The sequence below is a fragment of the Alosa alosa genome, chromosome 9 (assembly GCF_017589495.1).
Source record: "Alosa alosa isolate M-15738 ecotype Scorff River chromosome 9, AALO_Geno_1.1, whole genome shotgun sequence".
Taxonomy (NCBI): domain Eukaryota; kingdom Metazoa; phylum Chordata; class Actinopteri; order Clupeiformes; family Clupeidae; genus Alosa; species Alosa alosa.
In genome coordinates, this window is record NC_063197.1 from 28,383,115 (window position 1) to 28,405,929 (window position 22,815).

The 22,815-nt window shown below is 39.4% G+C and overlaps 1 long non-coding RNA gene across 1 annotated transcript; it reads right to left on the minus strand.

The window, feature by feature from the left end:
• Nucleotides 1–618: 618 nt before the first annotated feature.
• Nucleotides 619–16,118, minus strand: LOC125300991. The gene is made up of 4 exons (XR_007194649.1): nt 16,079–16,118; nt 3,516–3,708; nt 2,934–3,267; nt 619–1,447 (listed from the first exon to the last, which is right to left on the minus strand). It is a non-coding gene; the product is annotated as an uncharacterized LOC125300991 (long non-coding RNA).
• Between the last annotated feature and the right edge of the window lie 6,697 nt (nt 16,119–22,815).

The window sequence follows — 22,815 nt, forward strand, 5'->3', positions numbered from 1 at the left end:
CTGGTTACGTTGGAAAACACCACATGTTGCACACTAAACTATTTTATTGACCATAAACTTTGACCTTGTCCTGTCTAGAATGAAGTACTCAGAAAAGGAAGGGTATAGCCAAGACCAAGAAAAGCAACACCAAAGGAATTATGTCAATGGCAGACTTTGACTAAAACCTTTAGGAAAATGACTTTAATCCAGACTGCAGATCATTTTGTGAGCCCTCCAATATTTTTACCGATCCCGAGTTAAAAGAACCACTGCTTTAAGTCATAGCATCTTCAATCATTAAAAAGAGTAAGGGCCCTATCATGACAGTCTAAAGCGCATGGTCACCAGTCAAAAGCTTATTCAAATTTAGTAAGATGTCCAGTCCACATTGGGAGTGTTTTCGTCGAAAACTTTGTACTGAGTCATTTGTATGTCAGTGTTTAAGTGACCCCTAGAGGAGTATGGCAGTACTACTACATGTGACACATACTTTAAAGCCCTTTTATTGGGCCCCCTTAAGTCTTGGACTGTTTTAAGAAGTACTCAGTAAATAAAAAACATGTTCAAGGAAACATGAAGAGCATCAATAAAGAGACTCCAAAGATATTTATCCATCCATTGCTAAACTTTCAGGTCATTTCCATTGTTTTTATTTTCAGACGTTACTGTATTACAGACACTCAAAAAAACACATACACATCAGCTGTGACACACAAACATATGCATCAGAACTATGCAATAATAAGAATAAATGTATATCTATTTACGCTTGGACAAACACATAGTTTTAGTCACGTATTGACACAGGAGAAGATTATTTGCATGTGAGTAATCCAAGCTAGATTGCAAAATTATTAGGACTGCCCACATCATTCAGATTCAGACTATTACTTTTCTCTTAGCTCTGTCCTAACCTTTATTCTCAGAGCCTCAGAGTCACTACTGCTAAGGTTCTACAGCCATAATTAATGACTTTCAGTGATCTGGAGCAAAACCCTCTTGTTAGACATTAAAGTAAGTTGATTAGTTTCTGAGAAGTATTTTTAAACGTGTTTAACATAGGCTTTAACTGACACGATTCTAATGATTAAACAATACCTCTGCAATACGTACCCATTCATTTTCTCCTCACACCTGTAATTGTATTTCATATGTAGGAGCAAAAATATGCAATACCTTAAACTACATTACAGTATGTCCACACCACAATTGAAATCAACCTGCGGAAAAGATAATCACGTGTTGTATGTATGTTGCTGATGACCAGAGGCATTTCTCTTTCAAGCTTTTCCGTGTTGTAAGGAGGATCACCAGGCTTTGTGGCTGAGAGCAGGTGAAGCCTTACAGCTCATCAGCTACTCTCATCTTTCTCTCCACCTTCTTAAAAATGCCATCTTCATTCTCCCGCCATTGTAGATGAGCATCATCTGGAAGTCTCTGGAAGTCTTTGTTCCTTCAATTATTCCTTCAAAATGACAGACGAAAGGGGAAAACATTTTTATATCAAAAGAAGCATGTCTGTTGCACAGGACAAAATGAGCTCACTCTAATTGGAGGTGAAACAAACCTGTTCCACCAACGCCTTGTTCACATTAGGATCATTCAAGTCCACACCATCTTTAGCCTCCATTACCAATCTAACAAACTGCCTTTTTTCAGCTGTCATAATAGTCTGGGTGCCATATTGGACAGATCTGGAAGATGCCAACAAGGGATGCTCACTCCTCCTCAACTGTGGCTGTGTGATTGCCTGTATGGGCAACTGTAAGTGCCACCGAGCTGGACTTTGCTGTACCACATTGTGCAAGTGTGAGGGAGGCTTTACTAATAATGATGATGAGTGAAACCAAAAATCTTTGAATAAATACATGATGTTTAAGCAAAGTCCTTTTAGGCAAGTCCCTCCACTCGGCGGCCATATTGCAACGCCTTTTGGGCACTTATCGGGCATCCATTTCGGCAGAAATGCGCGTGTGCAAGGCTTCACGACACCAATCTTGCTCCAGCGGTGAGATCACAACACATGATTGGCACGATGTCTTCACAACACACCACATTATTGGCTCAATGTATTCACAACACAGCACATGATTGGTTCAATGTATTCACATGTCAACATTTTGCCGCTGAAGGGGTGTGATTTTATGTGACAACTGCCATATTGCCGTTACAAACTAAGCTCATGCATTTCTATGGAGGATTTTTTGAGTGCTGTGTCTCCTCATTAGAAAGTCTATGGTTTAAGTATGAATTGTTTTTTTGTGTTATTTGACTAAAATATAATATTGATCCTTAACATGGTGAAAAGCCTATACTGTAACTTTTCACTGTGGCATAATTCTGAATTTGTGTTTATTTAAGGCCTCAACAATGGTCCTTTTGGTCACAACATATGATATTTGACACTACAGTGATAATGACCTGTCCAATCAACAAAGAAAAGCATACCTTGGAGGTAAAATATGGGTCTAGGGACCTGAGTAATATTTCAATGTGACTTTTTCAGATATTTTTAGAGATATTGACAGTTTATGAGCTAAATATGACTATGATACTAGATTTAAATGTACTTAAAATAAGAACATATCAAAATTGGATTCCTTGTATCAAACAAAGTAGAGAAAGTACATTATACAACAATTTAAGACTAAAGGAAGCTGGGATATAACCTTTTCTCTTTTCGGCCAGGGCCATTTTGGATTTTATGGATAACTGCCACTAGGGGGGCCACCCCAACTTGTATCCATGGATTTTTGAAAACCTTAGGCCTATACCTAACACCCTGCCAAAAATCAAAAACTTGTCCAGAAGTGCCCAATCTTTTTCACATTTTCCTTCAGCTATAACACATAACACATAGATAGATAGAATGAATGATAGACTGAATGTAAATATATACTATACATCATATACATCAGGCCTATCATGATTTATAAGGTTAATGATCTTACAATACTGGCAGACAAAAGGATTTGTCACACTGCACAGGCGTCTATACCACCGTCCACCTTCAGTTGTCCGCACCGCTGCACAGTCTTGACCAGTACCGGACATCGGTCTCTGCTGCCCAGTACCGGAACGATGATCTCCTTTGCCCTACCCACTCCCAGGAGTCCTTGAAGAGGCCAATCCAAACAGGGCGTCCTTCAGTAACATTCCAGACCAGCTCCTCATCTTCTTGACTTTCAATGCTCGCCAGATCCACGTAGTGCTCCCTGCAGTAGCTTTGAGCAGCAATCCATGTCTTTGTTTCCCTGATCATCACATACTTGGGAGAACTATTCTCTGTGAAGGGTAAAAATGGCGAGTCTGTTCAGGCTATGCTTACTTTACGTAATGTAGGCTACTGCTTCAGAGACTAGACTAACAACACACTGCAATTAGAGCAACAGAAAGTCATTGCAAGACAAAAAATGTCTTTCACTTCAGTAAAGACTTTTACAATGTCAATAAAGTTAACAGTTATTGATTGTGCATGTGTGCATTTATGAGCAATGTGTGTGTGTGTGTATTGAGTATTTATATGTGCCTACCAACATAGCACAGGAACCACCAAGGACTTGGATTGGCTGCCCCCTTCAGGCCAATCCAGACATCGCCACGGTACTTGGGCTCGACGCTCTGTTGAAGTCTGCTCATCTCCTCCACACTCCCGGGAGTGGCCAGGTCAGAGTCCTTCTTTCTGCAGTAACTCCGAGCATCCTCCCAGCTCCTTGGCTCAGTAGCCTATGTGGACATTTTTATGCTCACTTTATTTGGATGTGCAAATAGTTTTTTTTTCTCAAACAAACCTGTTTGATATGCTTCCAACTCCCAAGATCCTTGGTCAATGGGTTGGTAGAAATACAAGTTACATGGGCCATGGCTCATTACAGTTTTTCTCGATCGTTTTGATACCTGTGTCAACTCTGACATCACATTCTCAAAACAGTTACAGTAACACCCGTGTCTGAACAAAAGCACTCTGGACAAAATGACACATTTTGCTTGCAAAAGGCTCGTTACTCTCTCAAAACACTTAAACATGCAGCAAAAGCAAATCTTGCCTTCAAACACTACAACTTGTTGCCAATTCTAAAACACTCTTTAATCAATCATTACACACTCGACAACAAAATACAACAAAACAACAAAAAATGCAAAATCTAGTTCTCAAAATGAGCATTTTTGCCATGTCTGTTCCATTACTTTCTCATTTTTCTGGTATCAAAATGTACTGAATAAAAAATAATGTATTCATTCCTCCCAAGATGTTACTGTCATTGACATGTAAGACATACAGTAAACACCTAGCAAGATACAGTAAATTTCATTGAACTACAACTTGTCATTTTTCCTCGAAATAGACCTACAGTAAACACCTTTTGTACTGTTTTCTCAACCAAATAAGCAATACAGTACTTTGTCTAAATGTGCATTAGATCCATACTTGCAAATAGCAACACAGAAGAGACATCTCTTATGTATAATGAATGATTGCTGATTGAAGAATTGTGCAAAGGAGTTTCACACAGGTGTCTGTAGGGCAATTCCATGCAAAGGTCATCCTTACCATGGAAAAAAAAAGTTGTGCATACGCAAATAGAACTGTTGTTAAAATCTTCATTTAGGTCTATATTTTATTGTTTGTAACTGGTCTGATTGAATTTGATGGAGAATGACACTCTATTCACATCATAAATATGGTGTGCAACCACACCAGAAACAACATTTTTCACATGGTAATATTATACATATTTAAAAAGTGGATAAATGGACCCAAGGTTCAAACAAATCGTGTAATTTGACAAATTCCACATTGACAAGGGAATGGTAGAGCAATGTCTATGCTCAGCTTGCCTTTAAGAGCGCAACCCCTTGCATTTGTAAGGCTTTTGTTTTTAAGTCAGCAAGTTCCATGGCCATGTCACATCCATAACGTTTTATAGGAAAAGTTTATGCTACACATACAGTGATGATGCGACAATGTCCATAGTGTCTGTGCAAAGCTGATTTATATCAATGTAAAGTGTGATGACCAAATTGTGCCCCTTTCTTACTTTTAAAACCTTTAATGGTGCGTTATGGATGTGACGTTATGGATGTTACATTATGTAAATTTACAAGACTGGAGACTTTATTATACCTCAAAGCCGATAAAACGTCTGTTCTGGTGGCATGTCAGTTTCAATGCATTTCACCTTAGTGTTTACAACCACAGGGAGGCCTCGCCGCCTAAGCATTAGCAAAACAAACATAATATTAAAATAGGCCTACCTCCAGTGATTAGCCTAGCCATAGACTATTTTCAAGTGGCCTAATAAAAATATGAAATTCTGAGCGATTATCTTCCCGTAACTGTCATACTGTTGTTGTACAGTAACTGGATTATCGTGTTAGCTGGTGAAGATGGCTGACTTTGCAGCTGGAGTTAACATAGCAACCTCCTTCTGTTGCAGATCTGTTCAGCCTGCCGTTCATGTCTGCTTAACACAGTTTCATTTTAAATGACGTGATATGCCAGCATTTGAAGTGTCAGGTCCTCTGTAGCTAATACCCACAGAGTAACATGAGTAACGGCAGCAATAAACTAGATGTACCGCATAGCGGTACAAAATATGACCGCCTCTCAGTCCTGCACATTCTCTTCGCAAAAATAAATCATGCTTGTCAATTTTTCTCCATCTCCTACTCCTGCAACTCATGTGCATGTAAATGAGTCTGTGTATATGTGAGTTTGCTTTTGTTTATAAGAGTGTGTCTGTGTGTGTGCATGTGCGCATGTGCGTATGCGTGCCTGTGTTTGTGTGTTTATGTGTGTGTGTGTGTGTGTGCATGTGTTTGCATGCGCACATGCGTATGCGTGCCTGTGTGTGTGTGTGTTTATGTGTCTGCATTCATGTGGGTGTATGTGTGTGTGTGCTTGCCTGTCTGTATGTGTGCGACTGTGCGTGCGTCTGTGTGTGTGTGTGTGTGTGTATGTGCATGTGTGCACGTGCGCGTGCATGTACTTTATGTGTGCAAATCACAAATGAATGGGTATGGGTTAGGTTAATGCGGGCTCTTGAGACTAACATACCATAAATATTTTGTCATCTTAGGTGCAACGGTTCAGGTAGGGCTAGTTATTTAAGGGAGTGGCCACCAAGTATCATGTTCCCTGGTGTTTCAGTAACCCGGGAATTACTGACCAAAATTGATGACGGTAAAAGAAAAAAAAAATTATTTTTTATATTTTAAATGACTTATTGTCCTGATTCTTCCTGTGGATCTTAGTGGGCACTGAGGAAGCAATACTTTCATTGCTAGTTTTTTATTACTATTTCATATCAAAATTCACTACTTAATTATGTGTTTTATGTAGTTTGTCGAGGACTGGTTCAGACACGTCACATCCATAAAGTGAAACCGTCACATCCATAACGCCAGTTTTTCCTACATAATGCATTACGAAAATGACGCATATAGTTTCAAAAACACACTTGTGTTCATTCAAGTCTCCTTCACGCTACATATATCATAGTTTCGGCAGTTTCCTTCAAAATTCACAGAGTTTGTAGAAAACCTGTAATTTCTCACAAAAGTGTGTCCATTTCATGTCACATCCATAACGCTGATAAAATGGCTTGTATTCTTAGGATGAAATTGATTATATGCAATTTGAGGATTTCTCAGTATTCTGAGGACAGAGGTTACATTAAAATGTATGCAAATTAATTCACTGATACTAATTTTGCCCCCACTTTAAGGCATTTTGTTTACCAATATGAGTCCAATTGTCACATCCATAATGCTGGAACTGCCCTGTACCACCTGTGAAAAGATGTTTTCCTTTTGTTTAGCATGGGAAAACCAATAGAGTTTGGGGCTTTTGAATGACACCAGTGTTAACTGTTTTGCAAAATGGTGTGAGAAATGTGTGAACCCAATGAAAATGTGTGAACACATTCGCAAGAGATAACTTCTGCTGTGCAAAGAAAGTAGTCATGAAGACCAAATGGATTCCAGTTTACTTAGGCAGGTAAAAGCAATCGAGAAAAACTGTCAAGCATTATTTCTGTTTGTAAAACTAGCCTTAGTTGCTACACATGGAGCTATAGGTAGGTTTTATTTGTTTCAGAACAAGATGAGGTTAACTGTTTACTGCTTAATGACAGGGACAGAGGAATTTCTTTTGGGCAAGAGGGACAGAAAAGTGGACACCGGGTGCACAATGTACAATGAATGTGCTAGAGGATATAGGGTGGCCAGACGTCCGGCTTTAGGGAGGACTGTCCTGATTTTCAATGTCCTGTCCTGCGTCCTGCGCAACATAGAACATATTTGTCCTCCATTTTTGAGACAGGCTTGAAGAGCGGAGTTCTAGAATCTTTGCTGGGACGCAGCACAACGTCCAATGCCGTAACATATCTAATCTAACAAATGATTGGCTAAGAGCGGTGTCAGATAAATATCTGAGTAGATATCATTGGTTAATAACGTAAACAAGGCTCCATGTGCTGCTACAGTATGTCATATGTATTCCGGCTTATTAACAGAAAGCCCAACTGTTGCTCACATGAAATGCTAAATGCTTCATCATGCCAAAACGCAGGGGCGTGCAGAGACCTTTGAAGGGGCAGGGGCTCAAATAATAATAAAAAAAAGGGCACATGGAACAAAATTTTCAGAAATCGTGTTAACTTTATTTAAAACGTGTCTTTAGTGGGCATCTTTGCACTGCAGAATATAATATCATGTTTTATAGAACATAATGCATACGAAAGCTAGAAAAGATATCACAATTTGAATGGTGTAAACTGGAACTTAGGTTTTACATTCCCTATCCTATAAAGCTTTAATCATCTGAACCTGAGCTGGACATTTTTTTTTTTTTTTTTTTTGCATTTAAATTCTAGCATTATGCTACTTCAATGATTATGGTGGGACAGGCTATTATATGGTTTAGAAATTTGCAAAGTAGTCTAATGTACTGATAAACATTTTATACATTTTCATATTTATTCATTATGTATCAAGAAGAATGGGTGTAAATAGCAGACAGAGCTGTAACACATTTTTCTAATTTCTCTCCTTGGTTCTGAAAATTCAATAGGAGTGCATGTACTGTAGGCCTACTGTGGCCAGGGCACAGACAGATAGGTCTTTTCAGTTTTCATTAGGCTATTGTCTACACAGAGATCATAGGCTATAAGGCTACATCTTACTGATTAAATTCAAAGCTAATTTTAATAGCCTAGAAATCTAGACGCACCCTAGCGGCAGCAAATATGTTATTGCCTAGCCTGGCTTGTCAGGCTATAATTTTAATGTTTATCACAGTGAACTACCACCATTAGCAAGCTGGTGTCTTGCAGATTCACGTGCTGTGCATGCCACTGAGTGAAATGACGCGTTATGTAGCCTACTGTAAACAGAGAACGACGTGTGGAGTTGGGTTAGTTAAACAACTATGTCGTCGGCTTATGACGATTTAGAAAAGGTTTGCTTACTCTGTTTTATGAACTAGGTCTACTAACCTAAGCTACTAGTAACCTAAACAGAATATGTTATGAACGTTCAGCCTTAGATTTTCGAAGCTGCCAGTTTATTGAAATGGATGGACCATGAGATGGTTAAAACGGGTTTGATAGCCTACTTCATTAAACATGAAACAACTTTTTATTCTCCATCTCTAAGCTGAATACTATTGCATGTTCAGATAGGCTAACTGCCAAGTGACCATACGGTGCTCCCAAACGTCTCCTGCAGCACTGTGCCTGCGTGCACCTTCTGAGAGTTCACTGAATGTATGACGTCACGGATTGGTGGCCGCAAGGCATTTCAATTAACACACAAAATTGTTATTTTTGTACATTTCTAATTTCACAAACTATTAATGAGATATTTTAGCGAATATTTACGTTGGAACTAGCGGAAGTATTACACATTTTAAAAAGTAAAAAACGGGTCTTGTCAAAAGGGCACTTGGACATCAAAGGGGCAAAAGGGCAGAATACTAAGGGCAAATACTGTGCAGTGTATTTGCATGCTGTTTGATGTATGCTTGCCATAAAGCTATTGAATCATAAAAATGTGTGTATTGTAAGTCTAAAGAGTACCAACATTATGTCTGTATAAACTTCACAGTCTCAATCAAACCACACAGGATGTTGAAATTAACATGTTATTGTTGTGTTGCCTTTTTAAACAGAAGATTACAGTAATCAGAGATACGGTACCTCAAAACATTGTAAAAGCAGAGAGCAAGAGCTCCCTTGGTAACAGAATCTTCAATCATTTAAAGGACTAAGTCTGGACATTACCACTGTGGCATGGTCTGTCATTTTACCAATCACACAAGCATGAAAAGAAATCCCAAAAACAAGTCAGTTGATGTCGTAGGATCAGAGGCAAGGCTGTATTTGCTGTGTTTGGCTTTGAATGTGTCTGATCATAATCAAAGACAGGAAATTTCAATTGAATTTACTTGGGGCTGGCCTGTGTATTTACCAAAAGGAATCTAGATAATGCATGTCTGACATAGTATAAACAAATGGGGTGAAACTAAACAAATGTTATCGACAAATGCAAATTTGACATGTTGACTGAAGTTGATAATGCAGTGAGTTAATATTTACTCAGTTCTAACATCTAGAAACTAAAAGCTGTGACAGTGTCACACTGTGACGGCAAAGCTTTTTGGAGCCCAACTGTGTTAGGGGCACATGTGGGGGAGAGGTAGGAAATAGGTGCACTTGACTCAACGTAAAAAAGTGAGTTTTGGGTGCGAAAATTACATCTTCAGACATCATTGGCCGAAACGTGTCCGTGTTGTGGCATGCTTTCCTAAAAAAAAAGTTAAGAGTTAAAGCTTGAGAGTGTGTTTACTTTTTGATTCACACATGTGGGGAAAATTAGATATATAGAAAGAAAGAAAAAGAGAGAGAGAGAGAGAGAGAGATATTTGTTGTTTGTGTGTGAGAGAGAGAGCGCGCCCGTGACTGTGTGATAGAGATATCAACTGGCAAAAACATACGCTCGAATCCTCTCTAGTTCAGTTCTAGTTTTTAGAGGCAAAAATGACCTCAAGATGACCTCAACAAAATGTTAACTCTAACCATGACAAAGATATTGCTTACAACCAGGGGTGTAATGGAGGCTATAGACGCAAGTAAACACTGTTTATCCACCTTTGAAGTTTCAGAAGTACAGTTTATTCACCTCTTATTAGAGTTTATCCACCTCTCAAAAGAGTTTATTCACCAATTACAACTTTTAACATTAATAAATCACACTGTAGTATTCACATTCACAATATGTACACTCATCAACACTCTAGGGACCATTTACAGTAATACCACTGGTATTGTTAGATACATTGGATAACCTCTTTCTCATGTGAAAATTGTTTTAATGTACAATGGGTACAATGGAGGGAGCAGGAAAAGTAAGAAAAGTAAGAATTAGAGGCCGAAGAATAGGACGTGGAGGTGAAGAAGTAAGAGGGAGAGGATGACAAGGACAAGGTGAAGTTAGAGGAAGAGGACAAGGAGGAGCAAGAGGAGGACGAGGAGGGGGAAGAGGAAGGGTAAGAAGAGAAAGAAATAGCCCTTTTACAGGCAAAAAAATCAGTCTACATGTAGGGATATTGTCATGTCAGGCCTGGATACGGCATTCCAGAATATTTTCCCCGGTGCCTTGGACTAGGACATTGCATGTGATGTTGACGAATTGCGGGCTGTGCCCAATCCCCCCCCCACCCCACCCCACCCAAGCGAGCCGCAAAGCCTCTCCTACAGCTGGTCCTTTATTCACATTTAGCCTCCACTACAGCCCTCCGTTGTTGTGTACATGCAGAAGTTGAAATTGGGTGCGGGGTGGGTTCCTACACTGGATAGCCTACGCAACTGTTTTCTGTTCCCAAACCATTCTCTGTCTATCAACTGCAGCATTTCTCAAACTAGCCTCCTTGACGAGTAGATTGCTGGTCCACGGAGCCACAAATTATGCTCGGTGCTTCTGTCTGTTCATTTGCGGCACAATTGAAGCCTATTATGAAACCGCGGACTGAAAAAAAATAAACAAGTTTCCCCGATCAAGATGTCTCATCAAATATAGAGGCATAGGGCCCTATTTTTCGACCTGGCGCATGGTGAAAAGTGGATTATTATCCCAGCCCAACGTTTATTCCTATCTTGCACTTCTCTTTTTTTGAGCACTGCGCCAAGTGGTGTGGCAATTAACGACCTAAGGAGGGGTCTGGTGCGTTGCCTAAAAATCGCTATGTACACTACCTAAAACTGCATTACACCACTGATCAAGAGAAACCTGGTCAGAAGTCCATGGCGAGTTGTTTATATGTTATTTTAAGAGTGCATTATCAACAGTGATATGGGCGGGTGCACAACGCACCCTGCTTCTGTCATCCACGAATGCGCATCAGCCAACATTCATGCAAAACATTACAAATTACACAAATACAATGGGAGACATAATTAGAATTAAGATATTACGAAATACATCTCACAATGAGTAGTTATTCACCATCATTTGCAAATTGGTAATGACGGAGAGGTGAAGAGGGCGCGACGGAGAGGGGGCAGCCGTGGCCTACTGGTTAGGGCTTTGGGCTTGTAACCAAAGGGTTGCTGGTTCAATTCCCGACCCAGTAGAAAAATGTGGGCGGGGGAAGTGGTTGAGCACTGCTCTCCCATGCCCACACCCACGGCTAAAGTGCCCTTTATCAAGGGACCTAACCCCTCACTGCTTCCCGAGCAGCTCACTGCTCCAGCGTGTGTGTGCTTCACCTCATTGTGTGCTGTGTGTGTTTCATTAATTCACGGATTGGGATAACTGCAGAGACCAAATTAAGAGTATATATACTTAATACTTATGAAGCACAGCTGAAGATGTACTGTCGAGATGTAAGCAACTCCTCTGCAGGATAAACGGATTTTATTCAGCCATTCGAACATTATTGAGGTAAGTGTTGCTTTTTCCAGGCTATGTTGTTGATGGTAACCCATTGTCAGTCAATAGTGAAAGTAATTAACTGTGTGTAACTGTTTTGTCATTGACTGACACCATGGTGAAGTTAGTTTAATTTTGCCAGTAATAGACAAAGTGCAAATGTGTGTACTGTAGGCTATACACTGCTAGGTTCCAATAAAGCATGGTTTAGTGGAATAACTGTTCCATACGGTCTTGTGTGCAAGCAGATGTGCTGCTGACTATGAAAATACCGATGCACTGTTTAAAGTTGCGCTGCTTGCTGTTAAAGGGAATGACATGTCATTCTCATTGGTTTAAATCAGACATGTCAAAGTCAAGGCCCGGCCCGCGAATTAATTATCTACGGCCCCCGGGATGATATTTGATTAGTATTAGAACCGGCCCGCCGGCACAGCCGCCGGCTGCTGTTTTGCACGCACCAATACTCCATTACCCACAATGCAACGGTAGCCCGCACGAACTCACTGCGGCGCCGCAAGTGGGCCTCGGCTTCATTATTCATCAGTATTCAGTCCGGGCAGATGTCAACTTTCAGCTACCCCCCCCTCCCCAGTGTTGTGCCTGAACGCGTTCATTGAACGAAAGTTCATGAACTCGTTCATATTTTGAGCGAACGTGAACTGAACGTACGCCTACTGTATTGCCTGATGAACGTTACTGTGAACTAGTTCATTCTGGTGTCTGTCTGTGTGTCGGCACGCTCTTTCAGTTTAACTTCGTTGAATAGGGTGCCAGATTTCTACAGAGCCCTCCACGCGAAAACCCGGCTAAAATACACCGTAAAAAGGCCTTAATATGGCAGCATGCAGGTCACCATTTGTCAAACTATGGGCCGCGGTCCGCAATGTGGACAATGGTCTGCAGAGTGAAATTATTCCCCTGGCCATCGTCTGATAATTTGCTGCGCAATTGATCAAGGAGCAGCCTGCTGACAGAAAAAAGAAAAACAAACATTTCTGCAATTAGGAAATACTTGTTTGTTGTCATCAAACAGAGGCATAGAATTAAGTCGTGGTATGAGCGTTTATTCAATGCATGCGTGTGCACGTTGGTAGCAAAGCTAAGCTTCAACCTATTGGAAGGCTATTTAATTATGAAACGACATTTAATAGAACGACGTGGATTTACGCAACTTCCATAAAAAACAGAGCACAGACTATATAAAACACTGTTTGGCATTAAGTATTAAAGTCAGCCAAAAGCTATTAATTAGTCTTAGTTAAAGATAGTTAAAGATCTCCAGATCAGTGATTTACGCATGATCTGATCCGCCATTTACCATTCACAAAAGCTGGTATTGTGTTTCCTGACTTGCAGCCAGCTGAATCCTTACATTCAGGCATTCAAATTAAATGTAATTAAATAGCAGAGGTGGGACCAAGTCACTGTTTGGCAAGTCCCAAGTAAGTCCCAAGTCTTTGCAGTCAAGTCCAAGTCAAGTCCCAAGTAAAGACAGAGAAGAGCAAGTCGAGTCCAAGTCCAAGTCACATCAAAGCCAAGTCGTGTCCAAGTCCAAGTCCCAATCTTTTTCAAGTCCTGAACAAGTCATCAGGTACTCTTCACTTAATAATGACATTATTAGACTATCGATCATAATTTTAACACATCAATCTAATCTACAGTATTTTTTTTATAAATACAGATTAAAATATGTTCAATGGTTCTGTCATGAAATCTTTTACGATATATGCATGTGCATACCTGTGAAATATACGCAAGAGCAAGTCGAGTCCAAGTCCAAGTCACATCAAAGCCAAGTCGTGTCCAAGTCCAAGTCCCAATCTTTTTCAAGTCCTGAACAAGTCATCAGGTACTCTTCACTTAATAATGACATTATTAGACTATCTATAAATACAGATTAAAATATGTTCAATGGTTCTGTCATGAAATCTTTTACGATATATGCATGTGCATACCTGTGAAATATAGCCTACGCATGAGCATAACTGAGTAATCTGTACGAAATGGATAGCTACATGACACTCAGCACAGAAGCAAATATATATTGTTTTTCCAAATTGCGGCATCCACTGTAAGGATGAGTAATAATTTTACTGATGGCATTTCACTGCGATAGGCCACAGATTTGCCTGCAAACAATTATTAGACTGTCTGCCAGTGGCAACTCTTAAGGGAAGCCAAGGTCATGGTTAATGATTACAATAAATGGTGACGAGAAGAATCGTCACATAGGCTACATTAGTAAATTGCTGCGGTTAAATATTTTACGTTTTTATTAGGGCTGTCAAACGATTAAAAAATAACTAATTAACCTCATATTTTTGAAATGAATTAATCTAGATTAATTGCGGTTAAAAAGTAGCCTACATTTTCTCCCTAAATACTAAAGCTTCTTATGGCATATTAAATACAGCATAAATCACAAAATTACTGAGTAACCACAAAGGTAAAAATAAAACACTTCTATATTATTTAAATGATAATAATGACACACTAATTTTGTTTTAAAGTATGTGATGCTGTTTACCTTATTTGTAAATTATGCACTGTCACTTTTAGCCCATTGTGTGCCACTGTCCACACGTTCTCCTAATGATCTTTTTAGCTCCGTTCAAATATAGCCTATGGCTAGTCCACAAACTCTAACATTGTTTGTGCTACATGTATAGCACAATATTAACAACTAGACTGCATTTCCGGCGGGAACTGCGAAAGTGTGCTTGCCCTGGTCCAGACAGTGACATACGCTATGCTGAACCTGGCTTGATCCAAGCATTCTAACAGTGCCTTTCAGTGTTGGAGCAGTGGCAATACCTCAAAAGCTCTATTCAACTATTGCCTTGCGGGTTGAATGCGATTCGTTGGATTTTACCTTTGGCCTGCCTTCGAATTTAGCTTCTATGACTGAGATCAAATCAATAAAATAAAATGACAGCAGTGATTGGCTGCAAAAAATAAATAATGTCACGCGTCTTGCGCCTCTCAAACTGGGCTATCAGGTAACCTACAGAGGAATTTAAATTATGAAATATGACCAAGGCATTAAAAAGCTGCTTGTTTGTCAGGATACTTTTTCACTGATTTATTTAAAAAAAAAAATATGAGCTATGAGTGTGAATGTTATATATTCCATCCCACAAATTATGTTTTACTGGTTTATTTGACAAATAATCTATATGGATTTGCTCTATAAAGACCTTATGTCTGTTTGGGATTGTTTTGTGAGCCTGGGGTTGTTTTGAGAGCCTATTGATGTAGCTCAGAATAAAGGAATACTTCATATTACTCTAAACCACCGTCTGTAAATCAACTGTATACTACTGTCTACATTGCACTATATTTCTTGACCTGTCGCTGTATGTTTCATCACCGTTTCTATACTTTTTTGCCTCACATTGCAACACAGCTCAGATCTTTGGTTGCTATGAAGGCCAGTCGTTCTAAATGGATGGTTGCTACTGCCAAAAGGCCAGTTCTATCTCTGCCGTTGTCAAGCGGGCATATCGTGAGAATTCTGATTAACCTTATCTTATTTAAAAACATCTCTATTTTACTTAGCCCACTTCCATACAGTGGGTCCCATTAAGAAGTGGCCACTTCCTGCACGCTTACCGCGATTCACACAGCAGCATTATTAAATTAATCTGTCACCATACGCCTATGCCTACGCTTTGCAAAGAAAAACATTTTAATTTGATTCACATGAAACGCTACATTTCATGTACATGTTGACAATGAGTAGGCTAGTTTTGCTTGTTGGTGGTGTTATTGCATCCCTTAGTTATGCCTACAATGCAAGTTCCCTTAAGCTGTCACAGACGTAGGATGTAGACAGCTTAGGATGTAGACAGCTTTAGGGCTAAAGTGCTTCGTGAATTACTGTTAGTAAAAAAAATAGCCTAAAGTTACATCGTGGATTTAAGTTACGAGTGCAAGCATCTCATATCAATGACCATGGCATTACGCTAAACAACATAAATCCCAATTAGCAACATACATCTCCCTCCCTATAGCTAGCCACACACAAGAAATGAATGATACTAAATCTCTGCTTAGCATGCTTCTCCTCGCTTAGCATTCTAATAACAGAAGGGGCACATTTATGTTGACCACTACAACATGACTCATTATGTCTGTAACGTTAACTGTATAAAACACTTACTTTCATAAAGGACGCACACCATCCAGCACATGGAAACCGATATTTTAGGTTCTTGGCCACAAACTCAAAACGTGTCTCTCTGAAGCCCTGTTCTAAAATCTTTGCTCTGAAGGCTGTGTTGCTAGGGCAGCATCAAATAAACGAAATGATAGTCTTTCAGTATTAAATGTGTACGCAGGATTCGAATGGATGTGTGTGGTTTGTAAGAATAAACAAGAAATAACATTTCCAATAATTTCCCATGATAAATTACATAATATTTGCACCTTCCTTACTTGGGAATCTCACACCGTATTTCAAGTAGGCTACACTAGTGAAATGTAATACAATGTTGCCACCTAGCGTTCAGATAGGTAGGCTATTTAACATTAACGTGACATTGCTTGTTTATTCTTTCGTCAACTCCATGCTTTTAGGAAAACAATCTTTTTATCATAGTTCCCTCTTCAATGAGCGATTACCAGCTCGTTTTTGTAACAGAGATAGCTGTTTATTGTCCCTATAGGTTTACAGAAACACCTATTCATATTAATACAGGAAATCAAGTTAACGCTGCCGACCACTGTTTGTCTATTACATGGCCCAGAATGCCTTGCATGTCTTTACAACAAAACAACCCAGTAAAACCTCATTTTCCGTAAATATATGAATTTGCATACTTGTAACATTTCTAATAATACTCTCCCATCATGACATTTAACAATAAGGAACATTTTTATTTGAATACCGTCAATGTGAAAACAACTCTATTATGTAAGCTATATATAGCTACTGTTCTCCTTGCTATTTCAGTTCCTAAGTCCATACTATCCCATGGCAGAGCAAGGATTTCATGATTGGGCAAGGTTGCCTGGAGACATTGTGTCTGCTCTGAGACATTGTGCATACATGGAAGGCATTGTGATAGAAGGTGAATGGTGAATGGTGTGAGTTACAAAATACCCGTGGGTGGTTTGCCAAATGATGGAAACTTTTTTGGAATATTTCTTTTTTTTTTTTTTTTGCCTATGCACCCTCACACTGGAGTCCCCAGTTCATATACAAAATTTGGTATCGACATGTGACAGTGTTCCTGAGACATGGATCTACTTCCTGTTTGAAGACTTCGCCGATTTCGTTTTATTGTGACGGGCAAACGCTTTCGAAAATCAAAAATCCTTCCGCTAACATTTGTGAGGCTTGGTCCAAGGATAATGTACGCCAAGTTTCGTGGCGCTCGGACCAAATTGTGACCTGTGAAAATTTAGTTTAAGCTTTCTGTTCAATCCAATATGGCGGACGAACGGCACGCCCACCTGACGCCATCATCGCGACCAACTTACACCGGTACTGACCGGACGTTTTAAAGTTGGAACGGTGTCTCTGTCTCAAAGGGCCCCCTGCGCCAGGGCTGACAAAAAAATTAGGGAGACGGGAAAAAATAATAATAATAGACTGCATTTCCGGCGGAACTGCGAAAGTGTGTTTGCCCTGGTCCGTCAGCAACGTGAGCAGACAGTGGCATACGCTATGCTGAACCTGGCTTGATCCAGGCATTGTAACGGTGCCTTTCAGTGTTGGAGCAGTGGCAATATCCCAAAAGCTCTAGGAGAGGCTATTCAACTATTGGCTTATGGGTTGAATGTGATTTGTTGGATTTACCTTTGGCCTGCCTTTCGAATTTAGCTTCTATGACTGAGATCAAATCAATAAAATAAAATGACAGCAGTGATTGGCTGCAAAAATAAATAATGTCACGTCTTGTGCCTCTCAAACTGGGCTATCAGGTAACCTACAGAGAATTGAAATTATGAAATATGACCAAGGCATTAAAAGCTACTTGTTTGTCAGGATACTTTTTCACTGATTTATTTAAAAAAAAAATATGAGCTATGAGTGTGAATGTTATATATTCCATCCCACAAATTATGTTTTACTGGTTTATTTTGACAAATAATCTATATGGATTTGCTCTATAAAGACCGTATGTCTGTTTGGGATTGTTTTGTGAGCCTGGGGTTGTTTTGAGAGCCTATTGATGTAGCCTATCTCAGAATAAAGGAATACTTCATATTACTCTAAACCACCGTCTGTAAATCAACTGTATACTACTGTCTACATTGTACTATATTTTCTTGACCTGTCTCTGTATGTTTCATCACCTTTCTATACTTTGCCTCACATTGCAACACAGCTCAGATCTTTGGTTGCTATGAAGGCCAGTCGTTCTAAATGGATGGTTGCTATGGCCAAAGGCCAGTTCTATCTCTGCCGTTGTCAAGCTTGGCATATCGTAGAATTCTGATTAACCTTATCTTATTTAAAACATCTCTATTTTACTTATCCCACTTCCATACAGTGGGTCCCATTAAGAAGTGGCCACTTCATTCAAGCTTACCGTGATTCACACAGCAGCATTAATAAATTAATCTGTCACCATATGCCTATGCCTACGTTTGCAAAGAAAACATTTTAATTTGATTCACATGAAACGTTACATTTCATGTACATGTTGACAATGAGTAAGCTAGTTTTGGTTGTTGGTGGTGTTATTGCATCCCTTAGTTATGCCTACAATGCAAGTTCCTCGTTCCCTTAAGACAATAGTAGACGATTTCAAAACATCGGGAGTCCTAGACAGCTTTTAAGATCGTCACAGACGTAGGGTGCTACTTTTAGGGCTAAAGTGCTTCGCGTGAATTACTGTTAGTAAAAAAAAAATAGCAGTCCTAAAGTTACACGTGATTCTAGGAGGTTACGAAAGTGCAAACATCTCATATCAAATGACCATGGCATTACGCTAAACAACATAAATCCCAATTAGCAACATAGCACTACATCTCCTCCTCCCTATAGCTAGCCACACAAGAAATGAATGATACTAAATCTCTGCTTAGCATGCTTCTCCGCTTAGCATTCTAATAACAGAAGGGGCACATTTATGTTGACCACTACAACATGACTCATTATGTCTGTAACGTTAACTGTATAAAACACTTACTTTCATAAAGGACGCACACCATCCAGCACATGGAAACCGATATTTTAGGTTCTTGGCCACAAACTCAAAACGTGTCTCTCTGAAGCCCTGTTCTAAAATCTTTGCTCTGAAGGCTGTGTTGCTAAGGCAACATCAAATAAACGAAATGATAGTCTTTCAGTATTAAATGTGTAATGCGTGTGATTCGAATGGATGTGTGTGGTTTGCAATTAGAATAAACAAGAAATAACATTTCCAATAATTTCCCATGATAAATTACATAATATTTGCACCTTCCTTACTTGGGAATCTCACACCGTATTTCAAGTAGGCTACACTAGTGAAATGTAATACAATGTTGCCACCTAGCGTTCAGATAGGTAGGCTATTTAACATTAACGCGACATTGCTTGTTTATTCTTTTCGTCAACTCCATGCTTTTAGGAAAACAATCTTTTATCATAGTTCCCTCTTCAATGAGCGATTACCAGCTCGTTTTTTGTAACAGAGATAGCTGTTTATTATCCCTAGGTTTTACAGAAACACCTATTCATATTAATACAGGAAATCAATTAACGTGCTGCCGACCACTGTTTGTCTATTACATGGCCCAGAATGCCTTGCATGTCTTTACAACAAAACAACCCAGTAAAACCTCAATTTCCCGTAAATATATGAATTTGCATACTTGTAACATTTTTAATAATACTCTCCCATCATGACATTTAACAATAATGAAAAATTTAATTTGAATACCGTCAATGTGAAAAAAACTCTATTATGTAAGCTATATATAGCTACTGTTCTCCTTGCTATTTCAGTTCCTAAGTCCATACTATCCCATGGCAGAGCAAGGATTTCATGATTGGGCAAGGTTGCCTGGAGACATTGTGTCTGCTCTGAGACATTGTGCATACATGGAAGGCATTGTGATAGAAGGTGAATGGTGAATGGTGTGAGTTACAAAATACCCGTGGGTGGTTTGCCAAATGATGGAAACTTTTGGAATATTTCTTTTTTTTTTTTTGCCTATGCACCCCCTCACACTGGAGTCCCCAGTTCATATACAAAATTTGCATCGATATGTGACAGTGTTCCTGAGATATGGATCGACTTCCTGTTTCGAGCTTCGCCGCCGATTTCGTTTGGCTGTGACGGGCAAACGCTTTTGAAAATCAAAAATCCTTCCGCTAACATTTGTGAGGCTTGGTCCAAGGATAATGTACGCCAAGTTTCGTGGGCGTTCGACCAAATTTGTGACCTGTGAAAATTTAGTTTCGCTTTCTGTTCAATCCAATATGGCGGACGAACGGCACGCCCACCTGACGCCATCTTCGCGACCAACTTACACCGGTACTGACCGACGTTTAAAGTTGGAACGGTGTCTCTGTCTCAAAGGGCCTAGGCGCTAGGGCTGACAAAAAATTAGGGAGGCAGGAAAAATAATAATAACTAGACTGCATTTCCGGGGAACTGCGAAAAGTGTGCTTGCCCTGGTCCGGTCAGCAACGTGAGCAGACAGTGGCATACGCTATGCTGAACCTGGCTTGATCCAGGCATTGTAACGGTGCCTTTCAGTGTTGGAGCAGTGGCAATATCCCAAAAGCTCTAGGAGAGGGCTATTCAACTATTGGCTTGCGGGTTGAATGTGATTTGTTGGATTTTACCTTTGGCCTGCCTTCGAATTTAGCTTCTATGACTGAGATCAAATCAATAAAATAAAATGACAGCAGTGATTGGCTGCAAAAATAAATAATGTCACGTGTCTTGTGCCTCTCAAACTGGGCTATCAGGTAACCTACAGAGGAATTGAAATTATGAAATATGACCAAGGCATTAAAAAGCTACTTGTTTGTCAGGATACTTTTTCACTGATTTATTTAAAAAAAATATGAGCTATGAGTGTGAATGTTATATATTCCATCCCACAAATTATGTTTTACTGGTTTATTTGACAAATAATCTATATGGATTTGCTCTATAAAGACCGTATGTCTGTTTGGGATTGTTTTGTGAGCCTGGGGTTGTTTTGAGAGCCTATTGATGTAGCCTATCTCAGAATAAAGGAATACTTCATATTACTCTAAACCACCGTCTGTAAATCAACTGTATACTACTGTCTACATTGTACTATATTTCTTGACCTGTCTCTGTATGTTTCATCACCTTTCTATACTTTGCCTCACATTGCAACACAGCTCAGATCTTTGGTTGCTATGAAGGCCAGTCGCTCTAAATGGATGGTTGCTATGGCCAAAGGCCAGTTCTATCTCTGCCGTTGTCAAGCGGGCATATCGTAAATTCTGATTAACCTTATCTTATTTAAAACATCTCTATTTTACTTATCCCACTTCCATACAGTGGGTCCCATTAAGAAGTGGCCACTTCATTCAAGGCTACCGTGATTCACACAGCAGCATTAATAAATTAATCTGTCACCATATGCCTATGCTTACGTTTGCAAAGAAAACATTTTAATTTGATCCACATGAAACGTTACATTTCATGTACATGTTGACAATGAGTAAGCTAGTTTTGGTTGTTGGTGGTGTTATTGCATCCCTTAGTTATGCCTACAATGCAAGTTCCCTCGCGATTGGAAGCTCCTGTAGACAATAGTAGACGCATTTCAAAACATCGCGTTAGGAGTCCTTGCCACTTCTTTTTAAGCGTCACAGACGTGGGTGCTACTTTTTTAGGGCTAAAGTGCTTCGTGAATTACTGTTAGTAAAAAAAAAAAAAAAAATAGCAGTCCTAAAGTTACACGTGACGAAGTTACGAGTGCAAGCATCTCATATCAAATGACCATGGCATTACGCTAAACAACATAAATCCCAATTAGCAACATAGCACTACATCTCCTCCTCCCTATAGCTAGCCACACAAGAAATTAATGATACTAAATCTCTGCTTAGCATGCTTCTCCGCTTAGCATTCTAATAACAGAAGGGGCACATTTATGTTGACCACTACAACATGACTCATTATGTCTGTTACGTTAACTGTATAAAACACTTACTTTCATAAAGGACGCACACCATCCAGCACATGGAAACCGATATTTTAGGTTCTTGGCCACAAACTCAAAACGTGTCTCTCTGACGCCCTGTTCTAGAATCTTTGCTCTGAAGGCTGTGTTGCTAAGGCAACATCAAATAAACGAAATGATAGTCTTTTAGTATTAAATGTGTACGTGTGATTCCGAATGGATGTGTGTGGTTTGCAATTAGAATAAACAATAAATAACATTTCCAATAATTTCCCATGATAAATTACATAATATTTGCACCTTCCTTACTTGGGAATCTCACACCGTATTTCAAGTAGGCTACACTAGTGAAATGTAATACAACGTTGCCACCTAGCGTTCAGATAGTTCTAGGCTATTTAACATTAACGTGACATTGATTGTTTATTCTTTCGTCAACTCCATGCTTTTAGGAAAACAATCTTTTTATCATAGTACCCTCTTCAATGAGCGATTACCAGCTCGTTTTTGTAACAGAGATAGCTGTTTATTATCCCTAGGTTTACAGAAACACCTATTCATATTAATACAGTAGCCTATGGAGTGCTGCCGACCACTGTTCATTCATGGCCCAGAATGCCTTGCATGTCTTTACAACAAAACAACACAGTAAAACCTAAATGCCCGTAAACATATGCATTTGCATACTTGTAACATTTTTAATAATACTCTCCCATCATGATATGTAACAATAATGAAAAATTTAATTTAAATACCGTCAATGTGAAAATAACTCTATTATGTAAGCTA